At 39.0% G+C, this 16,254-nt stretch overlaps 1 protein-coding gene and 1 long non-coding RNA gene across 13 annotated transcripts in view; one reads left to right on the top strand and one right to left on the bottom strand.

The window, feature by feature from the left end:
* LOC143145447 (uncharacterized) overlaps positions 1–16,254 on the bottom strand; it is a 112,191-nt gene that overhangs the window by 5,818 nt on the left and 90,119 nt on the right. For 7 of the 10 annotated variants that reach the window (XR_012991680.1, XR_012991679.1, XR_012991684.1 and 4 more), the window contains 2 exons: positions 12,434–12,496; positions 11,247–11,384 (listed from right to left, as the gene is read on the bottom strand). This is a non-coding gene — a long non-coding RNA (uncharacterized LOC143145447). Of the gene's footprint in view, positions 1–6,565; positions 6,740–11,246; positions 11,385–12,433; positions 12,497–16,254 lie in introns of those variants that run through there. The other 3 variants (XR_012991686.1, XR_012991687.1, XR_012991688.1) reach the window with 1 other exon arrangement.
* Positions 1–16,254, top strand: part of Sol1 — a 636,201-nt gene that overhangs the window by 538,480 nt on the left and 81,467 nt on the right. The window lies entirely within an intron of this gene.

Raw genomic sequence — 16,254 nt, 5'->3', positions numbered from 1 at the left:
TGTTTTCCTTTCTACGTGTCATTATCCGATCCGCAGTACGATGCAATCAAATAAATAAAACCGAAACGGCGCTCTATATCCGACCGAAAAATCTAAAGCGCACGATATTTACCCGCGGTCTACTATTTATTTTCGTTTTTGTGATCCGCTGTGCAAAACCAGCGCAGAAGTAGAACCTCGATTATTGCACAAGAGTCTTGTTCGTTGTATTGCAGTATGTGACGTTGACAAGTGGAAGGGATGGTCAGTTGCAACGAGTGCAGTTGGAGGGGGGAAGTGACCGCTATTGATGACCACGGATAATGTGCGAGTGGTGCTTTTCCTCATTCAATTGGTTACCTCGATTATTGCACGAAGCTCGATCATTGTAGGAATGTTCGATCATGCTCTATCGCAGCAATGGAGGCTCTACCGCGAACAGAACATTCTTTTCTACATAATTACTTTTTCTACTGCTACGAATGCTTGAAAAATTCTCGATCGAGAACGTCCTTTATGTAATTTACGAACTATTTCGTATCCTTCTTCCGTGAATAATCTTACAAGGCTCCGATGCTATCGTTAGGTGTAAATGGGTAGTCAGTTGCATAGATCAAATTGCATAGATCAAAATTAGTTCGATTCGTTATAGAAGAAAGCAGTTGAAATATTTCGAAGGACAAATATGTCTACTGTACAAACTTTGCAAAAAGATGAATAATACAATAGTGAAAGCAAAATTTAAAATATTACTATACGCAACGCAGTATGTAGGTAGATAAATATTTAATGTTCTGTACGAACTCTGATAAAACATTTCTAATATAAAAGGAAGAATAGTAACATAGTATAAGCAAAATTTGAAATATTACTATACGCCACGTAGGTAGATAATATTCAATGTTCTGTACGAACTCTAATAAAACATTTCTACTATAAAAGGAAGAATAGTAACATAGTATAAGCAAAATTTGAAATATTACTATACGCCACGTAGGTAGATAATATTCAATGTTCTGTACGAACTCTAATAAAACATTTCCAATGCAAAAGGAAGAATAGTAACATAGTGAAAGCAAAATTTAAAATATTACTATGCACAGAATGTAGATAGGTAAATATTCGGTCGTAAGAGTATCACAGTGATCGTTAATGGCTTTCAAACAGTCGTGACTGAACAAATGAAAACAAGAAGAAAGAATATTTCGGTAAGGGGCGGGATATTCAACGTGGACGTGTTTGAATAGTAGAGTGTTTCGACGGTAGAACATTTGGGTAACGGATGTATAAAGAAGGTTCTTCTATGTGTCTGGTGTGCTCAGGATGGGGAGATGTACTCGAAAACATCGCGATAGAATCCTCGTGTCGTCGAAAACCCCTGCCGCGGGCACACGTGCTTTCCACGACCTTTTGGTAAGGACCGGGACAATACTACTAGCGAGGGTGATAAATGCAGGTTCGCAATCTGATGTAGATACACGGTTGCGCGCCGCTTCCACCGGACGTTGCATTGTAAACTGTACTCGAAGAGCGTGCACCGGTATGATTTTAACGTCCCCGTAAAGTTTGCATTACGCCGGTGAGAAAGATTCGCTCGTTTTTCTCGTTCACTTTTCACGTCACAAATAATGGGATCAATTTATGACGTAACGTCGTAACTGTTATCCGACAGTGTTCGTCGTTTGCATAAAAAATGACGCTACTCGAATGAAAATATTCAAAGGAAGTTGGAGGAAATAATTCTCGACCCCTTTGGTACAAGCTACACTCACGAGAGAACTTTGTATTTTGTTCTTTTTTTTTTTTTCTTACGAATAAATTGCTCGAATACACGCTGGTTTTTATTCACCTTTCGTACAGTCGTTGTTCGTTGTTTCCATCTAATTGTTACCGATACATTCGCGTTAAGGACAACTTCGTCTTTACGAGGTAACTCGGTGGCGTCCAGTGACAAGTCGTGGCCTACGAGTTAACTCATACTTGGCAGCGTGTTAAAGATTAAATTACAGAAGTTTCGCCGGCAGTCGATTAATGGGGACCAATCCTGCGCGAGACAGGTCCGTAAGATGTTAACGCGCGACTACTAATTTGGGTAGAGTAATCCTCGGTTTCAAGACGTAATATTGTCCTCGGATTCGCGGTACGAAGTTATCCACAACGTTGCTCGCCGCGAGAGATTCCTCTACTCGTGCGAATTTAATATTTTCACGAAATTCGTACGATACTTTTCGGTGAAATTATCCCAACGAGAAACAATTCAAACGTGTAAACCATTCCGCGCCAAACGTTCAAATACGTCGAACGATAATTCAAACTTTTACACCGAAATATCACATTTATTAGAATTCACTCGTTACTTCGAACAACTCGTACAAAAGTGCAACCAGAGTGCATCGTGTACCTTAAAAAACTCTCGTTCCATCTACCGAGAAATTCAAGCTATACCAAATACTTTGAACGGATATTGAACTACAAATTTTCTAACCAATCGCTCTTATTAAAAAAAAAAATATCACTAGAATTCACTCGTTACTTCGAACAACTCGTACAAAAGTGCAACCAAAGTGCATCGTGTACCTTAAAAAACTCTCGTTCCATCCACCGAGAAATCCAAGCTACGCTAAATATTGGGTCGTTCGAAAAAGTAATTTCATTTTTTTTCGGCGAAAATGAAACACGATTTTTTCAAATTATATAAATATTTTCTTAAATGATACATTCTCCATATTTTGGAAAACGAAATTACTTTCCGAACAACCCAATAGCTTGCATCTATATTGAACTAAAAATTTTCTAACCAGTCGTTTCTATTAAAAATAAAACAGTACGCATCGAGAAAACGAAAATCGAGTTTCCCCGAGGACTGATTATTCGCCGTCCAATTTTCTCGAACGCGTTCGAACTTTCCATCTAGGAAAATACCCATCAAGAACGTTACGTAGCGTAATTCTGACGCTTCGGTCAGCGTTTTATCAATCCAGAATGCAACGGGGCAAGCATCGTGCAGCAACGGACGCTTAATTGCCGTGTTCTTCGATGGTACGTGGAATTCCGCGAAGACGTCTTTGAACGGGTTGCTCGCATGATAAACGATCAAGTTCATCGCCGGTCAGGGCAGGGATTCCTCGAATTCCTGGCGTTCTACGGGCAGCCGCGAAATTTCGCGTTTCGATCGTACCGCGAAGGAGAACGCGTTAATCATCGGCATCCTTCTCTGCGACCGCGGTGCGGGAACAGACACGTGGAAACTGGGTGGAGGATGTGTGGAGGTGGCGAAAAGAAGTGGCACGAACGTGGTTGGGTAGACGAGGAAACGGCAGAGAAAGGGGAGGAAAGTCTAAAACGTCGTCTTCCCGGTTAAATTCCAGAAGAGGGATCGGCTGTCACGATTACCGATCGTTTCGTGTTGCAGCTCAACGAGCGGCAGAAAAAATAAGAGGAGCTACGAAACGCGACGTGAGGAATGGATCTGTCGTTTCGAGGCAAGCTCGAGCCTCGTTGTGTTGTAGCTGCTGCCCTCGTACCCAGGAGGAGGGGGCCTTGAGGGCTAGAAGTCCCCCCGCGTTCCACCTACCGGTGGTACAAGCGTGCCCGAATTTTTTTCGTTTTCGAGGTTTTCCAAGAGACGCGATCTACCCTCGACGCTATATATTTTTTCTTTTTTTTTTTTTTCTTCTTTCTTTTCCTTTTTTTTCGTCTGTCATTTCGCGTTTCACTTCGACCGAGAGAAAGGAACCGTTAACGACAAAAGGTGGATTAACCGTGGCCAAGAATATTTACATTCCAGTTGGCGGGTCGAGAGTTCAGCTACGATGGAACAAATGGCAACTGTCGGAGACAATCCAGTTGCTCGCTGAACTAATTTGCGAAATAAATTCCGGTTTAAAATATGACTTTAATTCCGCGACCCGGTTTACGGAGAAGTTTTAATCGAATTAATGCGTCACGGTTTCACCTGCGGATTAAAATAAAAGTTATTTATTCCGATGCAAATCGCGCAACAGTATATTATTTCTATTCTCGGCCGTGCCGAGTATTCACAACGACGGTATTTACGGTGAGCTTCGCACCATAGAATCGATGGTGGCGTCGTTTCGGCAACTAAGATTCCAACTAACAATTTTGTAACCGTTGTGTCTCTATTGTTCATCGTCGTTGGATTCCCTGCATATAAAAACTTATATTATACGATATGCGTAAATACTTGGCGTGTCACCTTCCTTTTAATCGAACAAAAGGTAATTTTTGAAAATGAAAGAGGACACGTGCGTTAATTGATCATTCTTAATTAGAAAGTGGACAAAAATTGTACACACGGATATTCAAAGTCACCCGTGATCAATCGATAAGGCGCTCTGATCTAATTTTTACCAAAATCTCAAGTCTCGTCGAAATAAACAAACACTCCTGGTGTTCGAGTTTCCATTTTATATTTCGGTATTAAAATTTGAATTATCGTTTCACGTACTTGAATGTTTAGCGCGAAATGGTTTACGATTATATATTCTCCATTTGGAGAATACAATTTTATTAAATTATATATCCGCATTTTATTAAATTGTACACTCTCCATTTAGGAAAACGAAATGACTTTCGAAACAATCTAATATAATTCGAGTCACGTTTGAATTAATTCTAATTGGGACAATCTCGCCGAAAAGTACGATACAAATTTCGTTAAAATATTAAATTCGCACAAGTAGATGAATCTCAAAGAGAGGACGAACAACGCTAAAGATAACTTCGTACCGTGAATCCGTGGAAAACGCTACGCCTCGAAACCGTGGCTCGCTCGATCCAAAATTGGCGCGAATGCAACGACTCGATCGAAATGTTCGATTCTCGAACGATCTCGTGTTTGAAACGTGTGTAACGAATCGACCTCGCCGTGAATCTCCACCTCGAGTATCCAAGGAGAGAGAGAGAGAGAAAAAAAAAGGGTCAACGATTGATAAATTTAAACATCGGTGTTTAGCAATACCGGGGTAAGGGTGGTTTATTTGCTGGTCTGGAACGCGGTGGTTGCACGCTCGGAGGACAATGAGCCGGTCGAGTGGCACGGTCCATTCATTTCGAGATCTTTATCATCGCTAATCGGTCCCTTGATAGACGAGCTCTCCCCTGTCCTGACGGACTTGCGAGATGATGGATGTTCCAGCTTCGGGAGCTCGTCCGGAGGTCAGCGCACCGTTCGTAAGGGAAGCTACGAGCGATGAGCGCGTAACACTGGGATATCGATTCGGTGCAGCAACGAAAAGAAGGTGAACGCGTCGCTTGAATGTTTCATAGGTGTTCCCCGGCCGCGAAATGCACGAAACCGAAGCTTCCCAACACGTGGTGGGCTGCAACAAGAGCGAGGAGGAGGTTGTCCCCCTACCTCGTGTGCAACGTACAATGGGATACGGGGACGGAGGGGGGCGCCGCTTTAAATATTTCATTCCGTCGAGCGCGTCGCGCCGCGTCGCATTATCGTCCGAACTTGTCCACCGGTGGCACAAAGCACCCGAATCTTTTTTTTTCTTTTTTTTACCAACCAGCCCTCCTCTTCCTTTTTCCGAACTGTTTCTGCCGTCTCGTCCTCGCGGCCCGTCCACTCGACGAGCTCATCAGCTAATGGAAATGCGATCGGGCGATGAAAACGATATCAATCAAAATATTTGTCCTCGGTAGGAAGCGTAGGGAACAGAACTCGACGATGGGAAAAAAAAGAGGGAAAAAATATCACGGGTAGAAGGAAAGAAGCGAAAGAAACTCGAACGAGTCGGGGTGAGGAAGGAGGGGACGGTGGAAAAGTTATTAGCACGGCGTCCGGCACCTGCATAATGAAAAATAATAAGTCACGTCGACGAACCTCTAGCCGATGTCCTCGTCGTCGTCTTCTTACGGAGGAAACACACTTCTCGGTTTGGTGGGTGGCTCGAGTGTGGGATGAATGGTGACCGTGGTTCACCGACGGATCCGCGCCACTTCATGGTTTAGAAATTCGAGTGTTTATGGCGACGCGAAGGCTACTAATTAGGCAGTTTGCGTCAGCTTTGTACGATTTTCCAGGTCCAGGTGCTCTACGAGTTTGTAAATGGCAAGAACAGGATGTATAGAATTTCCGCGTGTATTGTACGAAGAACGAACGATCCACGTTGAATGGACTCCAACTGAGCGAACACTATAGTACCATCTGTTAAATACGTTGACTGATTGGGAAAACGATCGTGTTTCGTCCTGGATCTGCTGGTCCTCGTGATGGTGTTCCAAAAGATCCTGTCTTGGAGATAGATAGTAGTTGATAACACAGTCTTTTATATGTAGACACTTTGGATCAAACTCAACAGCGAGGAAGATCTTAATATCCTTCCCTTTAGCCACTAGATGCCTCGTATTAAATCTTACCGAGTTTGATACAAAGACTCCATGTATGGAACACTGTTGGATGGGTATAAGAGAAGATTCCTTAATAAAACGTAATAATTCTTGTTCTTAATATCGAGAAAAGTTCCTTTGTGGGACTTGAGAAACTTACGATTCGAATACCTGTGACATTCATAGGATAGGTAGTTCTCGTATTTAGTTCTCAAAGGATGAAGATCCTATTTGTGAGACCTTTTCTTAGCAGATGGTTCAAGCTAAATGTAGAGGAAGTGTTACCTCAAGATTGATGCCTATATCTGCAACAAAGCTCACACATCTGAGCTACGTGTTGTACTTTGACTCGTTCGAAGAACAATCATTTCTTCTTCACCCCCCTCGAAGAAGGACACTCACTCTACAAAGAATACATACGAGTTCTCGTTAGAAAAAAAACCATTACCTCGTTCCAACTAAACATCTTTGATTTTATCTTCTCGACACCAATGTACAATATACAATTATTACACGACTTAAGTGTAAAATTGACTGTGAAGAAATACAAATAGATCCTTCGTTGGGAACAAACGAAATTACTCTCCAAACAATCCACTATTAGTCTCGATGAACTCACAGGTGTACAAAGTCGTGGAAAGTTTGACTAAAAATATACAATCGCGATCGGAAATATTTTCCAAAGATATACCAAATCGGAAACGTCCTACGCTAAACCAATCCACTTCCAATTCATCTCGTCTCGCCCCACTCGAACTATTATACTTTCGTTCTCCATAGAATACACAAGAGTTCTCGTTCGTGAATAGAACCCACTGAATAACTCCCAGCGTTGAAACGCAACGAAAACGTTTCACAATTAACCAATCTCTACGAATCCGTCCCAACCGTGACGAAAAGTAGAAGCGGCTAGACGATCCTCGTCGTCGAAGAAAATAAACAGTCTCTTCGTCGGTAATTTCCGTGAACTCTCCGACTTTTAAACCTCGTAATGGCCACGTTCGCGTACGAACTACCCTGCATCCCCCCTGTACGGGGTGGTTAATCAGTCGCGCGATATTAAGACGACGCCCAGGCGGGAAGAAGCATCCCCTGGCGGGAGAAAGCATCCCCTGACGCGAAGAAGCATCCCCTGGCGAGGCTTGTTTCGTTCTACAGAGTCTCGGGAACCAGAGAGACACGGAGACACGAAATCTCCGCCGTGAGGGGCAGGTGGTTGGTACGGGGACGGAACACTTCGTGAACTGACTCGAATACGCAACCCGAAGGGGCGGCGGGACGATGAAAGGCAACGATGAAGAACCAAAACCCGATAAATCAGCCGGTCTAGTCAGAATTAGTTACCGTTCCATTTTGCCGCGCGACGTTAAGTAAGTTCCCTTCCTTCCTCGGTTCTGTCCCCGTTCTTCCCCTCGCTCAGTGTAACTTCGACCACCCCTCCGGCTCCTCGGCTACCCTCCACCTCTCTCTCGATTTCCTTATTCCCGTTGCCGGCCTTATCTGGCTCCTCGAGCGCTCGGCTCGTCTGCGAGCTCACTTCGTTTCCTCCCCTTTTCTTCGTGGTATCCGGATCCGTGGCTCCGTACTGAGACAAAACCGCGCTGCAACCGACCCACGGTTCGCCAGTTTTCCAGAATTCCACGCCAGACACCAGCGTCGGTTTCCGGCGTGGCGTCACTCCCGTCGGTTTGTTCTATCGATCTACTCGGGTATCGTGGTACCAACGACTGGAAATACACGATTTGGAGATACGTGGACGGGTCTCGGGCCTGGATAAAGGACCACCTGACCAATTGTCGCGACTGAACGAGATTTTAACCTCTGACGCGGTCTGGTGGTACACGATTAGTGTGATACTTTGACTGTTCGGGAAGTCGTTTTATAAAATGGAGAATGTATAATTTAATAAAATGTTTGTACACTCTGAAAAAATTTTGTTTTATTTTCATTAAAAAAAAAAAAAAAAAATGGAATGATTTTACGAAGAATCTGATATTTTGCGATACAGAGGAGACAGAGGAAAGCTTTCGAAGCGAAATGGGTACCCACTTTACCACTGGATGATACTTTCGAACTCGATTCGAGAAATATTTTGTCCAGTTTCCGGTTGTAAACTCTCCCTCGTTTCTTCCGCCCGTTGTTTGTCCGGAATTCGAAATTATTCCATGCCGAAAGACCCGGTTCTTATCACCTGCCCAATTACCATCGGTCTCGGCTGTTTTGCACGAAATGTCGAACGATCGTTACGAAATTATACACGAACGAATCTATCGGATTGTTCGGGAAGTCATTTCGTTTTCCAAAATGGAGAGTATGTAATTTAATAAAATGTTTGTACACTCTAAAAAAAATCGTGTTTCATTTTCACCAAAAAAAAAAAAAAAAAAAAACGAAATATCGTTAATTTTGGACAATGTTCACCGTAAGATCTAAAACTAAGATTTTCTTATTAGCGAAAGAGACGACGAAGTACTTACGATGAATTTTTGATGTTTAAGTTATTAACATGGTAAAATAAAAAATTCTTTGGGTGATTTAGGTATCGTAAAATGCGATCAACGACTTTACACGCCATTATTCAAGTTTCCCGAGACATAATATTTCGTGTCGAGGAAACGAGACGAAAGTGGTGTAGAGCGAATTGCTGCTTCGCTACCCGACTCTTTATAATCTGTAATAAATAGCGTGTCCTTAGCATTGATTGTTCTTATTTCTAATAAAATATGATGCAAAAATAAAGTCACCCTTCGCAGGAAGAATATTTCAGTCGCTATAAATGCTACACGTGCGAGAAGCACTCAAGCCGTAAACATTCTGTGTCTATACTTAACTAGGCACGAATACAAAAGGAACAGTGACACCTAAGAGGCATAACAATTTTATTTTTATTTCGAATACCGTTTGGAAATTATTTTCATATTTCACTTGTTAATACAATCTGTCTTGAAGAACAGAGGGTCGAAACCATTGTTGTTGATTAATTTGTGACATCTATCAATGTTCCCCTGGTATATAATTGGTATATATTTAATATTACTCGAACACTAAACGTACACGTTACATGTACACCCCTGATGTTTAATACGATATACTTTTCATAGAGATAATTTCTTCTTATCGTCCCTTTATCGTCGTTTATCTTAAATTACGCGGCGTAAAATAATTCTACGAACCTTGACCTGTTCCACCATTCTCATCCCCGCGGTGGAAACCCTCAAAACTCTGAAGAACTCTCGCAGACAAAGTACCCAAGTTTCAATCGTCAGTCGGTTCGTTTCTATCTAAATGCTCCGTATTGGCGATGTTAGCTCTCGAAAAGTTCGTCGAGCCGATTGTTTGACGGAAAAGGATTATTATCTCTTAACACAATAAATTTGTTTCGAAACAACCGTAAGAAAGAATAATTAAATACAAAGGTTAACCAACATCCAGCGCACAATTCCAAATATCAATACGAAAAATGATTCGATGTACTTTTATGTTATATAATATTTTGACCTTACTTCGTGTGAGGATTTTATTCTAATTATTTCGTTTTCTCATAACAGTTACTGTTTTTTTATTACGTTACAACAGGTATTTCGAAATTCAGTTATTATTATTTCGTTACACTGGACGAGTTACTATTCTTAAAACTCGTCTAACAACGAGCACACGACGTCTGGAAAACATCAATGACTAATTTAATCATTGATTACCACCTATCGAAATAATAATTTCGACAAGAATACCTGGTAATACCTGTTGTGCACTGCATCACTATAAATGCCTTGATACTTCGAGCCCATAACTCGAAACAGTAAGAAAATTCTGGTTATAATATCGCTCTCCTCGCCTGCTTGGATCGTTCCACGCGGAATTGAACTTTCATACTCTCCATAATAATGTTTCTTCTTCCTCTTTACTGGGTTCCACAATTCGTCTGAATTATACGTCAAGCCCATAATAAATCTATATTTCCCATTATGTCCTGGCCACTGAATACCGTCGATACAAATATTACAAAAAATTCGAATACCACGAATAGCTATAATCTATCACGACTTGTCGGTAACTTTTTTCATCGTACCATCTTTCCTTTTTTATTACGAGTACGGACATATTTTGTCATTCGGATTTATTTAATTAACTTATATACAGAACGAGAATATTTTGATGAATATTTCGACTTCCCTCAAAGGAGGTCAATATCATCTAAATATCGAGCCAGGTCTCTTAGACCTAACGTTACGTCTGCGGACTTAAAAGTGCACAGCCATCGTCAGATGCTTCGGGAATTCAAACAAGGGAATAGTGCTACGGTGACAGCTGAACAAATACGCAAGCGTATACGCCGGGGAACTCATAACAGATCGAGCAGTGCGGAATTGGTTTGCAAAGTTTCGCTCTGGACACACGATCAACAAAGATGCACCAAGTGCAGGTAGCTCATTTCACTTTAATCACGACGTTTTGAATCTGCGAGCCAATTGGGGAATTAGCAGAGTGCCTAAACATATCACTGTCCAACTAAAACCATTTAGAAAGTCTGGGTTAGGTCTGGGTTAATTTGCAGCCCTAAAAATTGAAAAATATTTGCGATTTTTTTTTGTTTAGAAAATTGAGAGATATATTTACTTCAAACTTTGAACGTTACGTTTTACCGTAACGAGTATAATACCCTGTAGCACACAGTGTGTACGAAAGAATTTACGTCGTGGGACTTGTCAATAAATATCGTTATTGTCTGAGTGAAAATGCATAAAAGGATCTACAAATTGAAAATGGAATCTAAGGAGAGAATCTAAGAGAGATTTGATTTTTTATCAAATTTTGTAGCTTCTTCGTAGCTTCATTGAGTGAATTTTGTTTTATCATTTTCGAGACATTACGTCAACCGTGTTGAAAGATTATTTTATGTGTATACGTACGGAATAACAGCTTCTCGACATCGTGAGTTCTTGCTGATTTTTGCCAACACGGTGTCCTTTTTCTTCCACCATTTTCATATGTTCTTCATTTTTCATCCCCCATTACAACGTTTCGTAAAAATGACTCATTGCTGTGACCTGAGAGCAAAGAAACAGTGATTGATAAACGAGCCGCTTCGCTCTTTGCAGATAAAGTGTGATGTTCTCATATTTCTGTCTTTTTTACTTTGCGAATGCCATCGATCTAGTGGACAAATATTTTCTGCTCTACGGGGTGATTCTAAACTCTAGGATACGTTCCTAGAGATCAGTCACTCTTTCTCTAAATATTTAAACAATTGGCCACAAGAAAACTTTGATTAGTAACGAAGAATATCTTTCGAGGGCAAAATTTTGTATGCACTACGATGCAAGTACGATATGCAATTGTATGTATTTTTTCTTTTTGTTAAATATAAATCGATTATTCTCATCGTTCTGCGATCACGGCTTAAAAATTAAAAAAGAAGACTGTAATGGTAAAATGTTTGAACACGTTACGAAATGAATTAATTCTCCATCATGAAATATGCAATATTTCGTATATTCCATTTTCAATTATTACGTCTTACCACTATTGTACGCAGAATGATAAGAAGAATCGTTTCGTGTATAATAACGCAAATCAGTAGTTCCACTTTAAGGAAAAAGATGTAATTACACCCTACATTTGCAACGGTGAATCCGCAACAAAATTGTGCCATGAAAAGATAGTCCTCATTACGGCAATCAATTTTTCCCTGTATTGATTTTTTGTACCTTCGTGTAAAAAGTCGCTACAGCTTGTCCTAGTTTCTAAAATCACCCTGGATGCAAGGTTTATTAACCATTACTGTTTCGTGGATAATCTACTTTATTTGAATAAAAATCTGAATTCTTTAAAATGAAATTGTATTTAAAATATTCAAACTTCGCTGTTTTTACTTTTACGATCGTTGAACGTTTCATATTCAAAAATGTGCAACGATTGGAAAAGGTGGTCTAATTTCTTTTTTTTTTATTTTCGTTTCAAAGATAACAATCCTTTAATCTTTTTGAATCTGAATCATCATTGTATCTTCAATGAAAAACATTTAAAAAGCTGGGTAAAATTTGTAAACGCTAAAAACTAAACGACAAATAAAAATTGAATTATATTTATAACTTACGACTTTCCGTTATCTTGAAGAACCATGAGTTTAATGATTTTCATCTCCGCTTGGTGCCTCCACCTAGAATGAAAATATATTTATAGTATTCCACGTACAACCATGCAATTTTTAAAGAGAAACTTTCTCGGTGTATTAAAATAAAGAAAAATTGTTGTTATTTTTCTTTCTTATCACTGAATTTAATGTCTCGAGACAATACATTTTTTGGTATTAAGAGCATTACGTGTGAAATTTATTAACCCAACGTTTTGGGCTTAACCGCAGACTCTCTTCGGAAGATACAAAGTATAATATATTACAGGAGGATCCCAATTATTGTAGGCAAAATAAAAAAAAAATATACATTCATTGTAACACTCCACTAATTATACGGAAAGAAATTTTATCACAGAGATTGTCAACTTCGTTGAAAAAAGAAAATATTACGTTCGTGTTTGCGTGATAAAGCAAATGAATAATGAAATAAATATTTAATAGCGCCAATAATACGATGTCGTGTACTTAATGGAATAAATATGAAATTTTTTACTTGTAAAACGACCGGTTTGACGCGAGTGTAATTAACGGTATTTGTATCAGTTTTAATCGTGTCGTTGGATGTGAAATTCATGAATTCAAAAGATTACATAACTGTACATGACTCTTTTAGAGGCGCGTAATACTGTACGAAACGAGAGTCCCTCTTGCGCGGTTTTTAAAGCTGCATTTAAAAAAATAAGAACGCATTGGCTTGTGTTCAGAACGCGTTGTTAAGGACGTGAGTGTTCTTTTAACTCGAGGTTTTAATGATATCATATTCTCGAGCCGCAAGTTTGAGCATTCTGTTCTCCGTGGTGTCGTTCTAGAGTCCTTTTGCTAAATAAATGACGATACGAACTTGAGTTTTAAAACGTTCATAAAACGAAGCCACTGTTCCTCTGCCCATTTAAACTATAACTTTGCCCATACCAACGAATACCATTTACGAAAATAGAACGAGAGTAATAACGGAACAAGTAGGTATTTGTTTATTATTGTAGAATAGTAAGGGTTGGTTCGTTAAAAGAACTTGTCGAAAAATCAAATTTAAACAGGGTATAAAAAAAAAAAGTATAAATTACAATCGAAACAAATGGTGCTGATTGGAACTTTTCAAATAACTTTTTTATCGATTTACTCTCTCGAATATATTGTCTGTAAATTTATATTCTATTTCCCTATATGTTGTAGAAATAATGAACTACTAATAATACGTTTCGAGAAAATGGCGTTATATTTTCTTGCGTTTTAATCGGAAAAAACTTCGGCGTTGAATCTAATCGATAACGATGATTTGTTTAATTGAATACAAACGAACTGCGAACTGTACACAAAAATATACGTAAACGAGCAAAGATATTCTTAATAATACGAATAATTTCACGAAATATAGAGTACAGGATTGTTAACTGTCGAAATACAACAAACATACGTTATTGCAATAACCGGTTATTGAAATTTATTACATTATTCATTCGTTGGATTATTTTCCCTGTTCCTTGTTTGTTTTATTCGTACGATTATTTGCGTTTGCCAATACGATTGTTATAATTCTCATCGATAATTATCAACGTTTCGTGTTGTTTAATATATTAAAAATACACGGGCGGATAGAGATCGACGATCATAGTTTTATTTAAAATTACGAATTTACACAATTTTCAAGTATTGCACGTAAAACCGTAATTTACATTTTACAACATTTGTTTTTTTTTTTAACCATATTCCAAGCTACATTCAAATTATCGATTACATTCTTCGAGTGGTATTATTTTTAATTACGATGGGACATCATCGTTTTATTGTGCAATTAATTTTGCAAGCTAGCTTGGAGGGTTGCTCCTTTCCTCGCTATTAAATCAAAATTAAAGGGGTCGTTAAACTACTAGGACCTAAATAGGAGGGAAAGCTTGTTCACTAGATTAGAAGCAGCGCATTTATCGCCTAATATTTCATAGTATTTATAAAAGGATGCGCACAGATATTTATAGTTCGAGATCGTAATAAACGAGAGCCAGCCACGGCTGCGAAAAACGTCCAGAGCATATGTAAAGAATATTTACGGAACTACCACGTGACTCGAACGGAACATAAATATGGCTGCACGAATTGTCCGAAAAAATTTGAATTTATATTTTAACCTATTAATTGAGAAAGACGAATCAACTTATAATTCATACTCTATATTTTTCGATATATTTTTGTCTTTTAAATTTCACAGTGTTTCGTTAAAATATTTCTAACGATGGAGATTGTACAGAAATTATTAACAGTGAAGAATTTCTGAAAAATAAAAATAGAAGAAACATAATCAGAAAACGTGACATAGAAGAAAAGTAGATACGTGTAAATAAAATTAATTTACTAGGTTGAGAATCATCACGATTTGAGATAATTCATCGAAATTGATCTACATATATTTTTTAATCGACGTCGTTCAACCGACATTAATTTTATCAAAATTGCTTATTTATCGACACGATAATATCATCGACAATGTTTACATCGACACTCGTTTCGCTGATTTCATTTCATATTTACCTATGTATGTAGCGTTGCGTATATGCATACGTCATTGTCATCGGTAATTTTACGATATATTAATTTAATTAATACATTATTACGTTTAGTTACTTCTTTCACGTATCAATCGTTTAAATACAATGTACACGCACCCAGTTCTACACTTTTCACGTATAAAATCATTCATCCAAATTGTTTATTTTCCACGATCGAATAAAACGTATTTCTGTCACTCGTCTCACAGCCTCCTGATTCGATAAAGGTTATTGTGCTTTTCACGCTTAAAGAAAACTGAACGACCAACTCTTATCGAATTCGAGTTGTACACTGGTAACATGGTACTCGTGAAACACAATTTGCACAATTTGCTACAAACGTCAATAAATTGTAACTCGATAACGAAAGTCAGTGTTAACACTGTCAATGATTCCACCGTATCGATAAATAAACAATGTTGGTTAACTTTCTGTATTACTAATATTATTATATTGTACACATTGTATCGTATTTCTGTATCCCATTGAACAAGACTACGTGTGTTCAATTCCACGTATACGTACCTTTAGGGCCGAGAAATTACCTAGAGTATTAACAAAGTCGGTGTACACGACATCAAAGTTTACTAGTCTGGAAGTTATCACGCGCGTAAAAAGAAGAAAAAAAAGAAAACCACAGAAGCCCGTTTCACGACTGGATAGAAGTAACGATATTAACAGCAGGTGTTAGGTCGGTTAATAGCCGCTTAAATTTCAGTCATCGAAGGCCAATTAACGTGGCTACCAGAAGCGAACAAACTGCTCATCGACGTTTTAGAACGCTAAATGATAATCCTTCCATCCGGCCGCAAGCTGGTCCTTTATTTTCTTTTTTTTTCTCTCTTTCTCTCCTTTATTGCCCCGCATACGCGTCGACCCTCTCCACACCATAATCCCGTTTGTCAGGGCAAGCAAAAAGGACGGAGAAGCATTTTGAAGCGCGCTTAACAACGTTTATGAAATGAGATACTATTACACGAAGAGTTCACTGGTTAATCGGTTTAAGTCAAGAGACCGTAAAATGGGGATTCGTGTGATACAGTGAAACAAGCCCTACAGAGACTTCAATGGTGTGTTATATCGGAAATTATATAGTGCCTTAAACCGCGAGATAAAGCGCCGGACATATTGGACCGGTATAAAATTGTTACAAAATTCAGGGAGCTACGTGTAAACCGATATACCGTGCGCTCGTGCGGTCCCGGAGCAATAAACATCACTCTCGTACGATTAAAATACTTT

The sequence above is a fragment of the Ptiloglossa arizonensis genome, chromosome 4 (genome assembly GCF_051014685.1).
Source record: "Ptiloglossa arizonensis isolate GNS036 chromosome 4, iyPtiAriz1_principal, whole genome shotgun sequence".
Taxonomy (NCBI): domain Eukaryota; kingdom Metazoa; phylum Arthropoda; class Insecta; order Hymenoptera; family Colletidae; genus Ptiloglossa; species Ptiloglossa arizonensis.
Note: the sequence above shows the minus strand (reverse complement) of the source record. Positions and strands in the feature narration are given on the sequence as shown.